Source organism: Arachis duranensis, chromosome 4 (assembly GCF_000817695.3).
Source record: "Arachis duranensis cultivar V14167 chromosome 4, aradu.V14167.gnm2.J7QH, whole genome shotgun sequence".
In the NCBI taxonomy this organism is placed as follows: Eukaryota; Viridiplantae; Streptophyta; class Magnoliopsida; order Fabales; family Fabaceae; genus Arachis; species Arachis duranensis.
This window is the reverse complement of record NC_029775.3, coordinates 77,047,082-77,047,285: the sequence shown is the minus strand read 5'-3', so window position 1 is coordinate 77,047,285 and position 204 is coordinate 77,047,082.

Genomic DNA, 204 nt, shown 5'->3' with positions numbered 1-204 from the left:
TGATTTCTCAAAGTCTGTCTGGAATGCAAAATGCACCAAGCAGTACTAAGGAAGCTTCATCTGAAGAAGAAGCTTATGATCCTGAGAACCCTTCAATGGAAGAGGTGAATTACATGGGAGAACCCTATGGAAACACCTATAATCCTTCATGGAGAAATCATCCAAATCTCTCATGGAAGGATCAACAGAGACCTCAACAAGGTT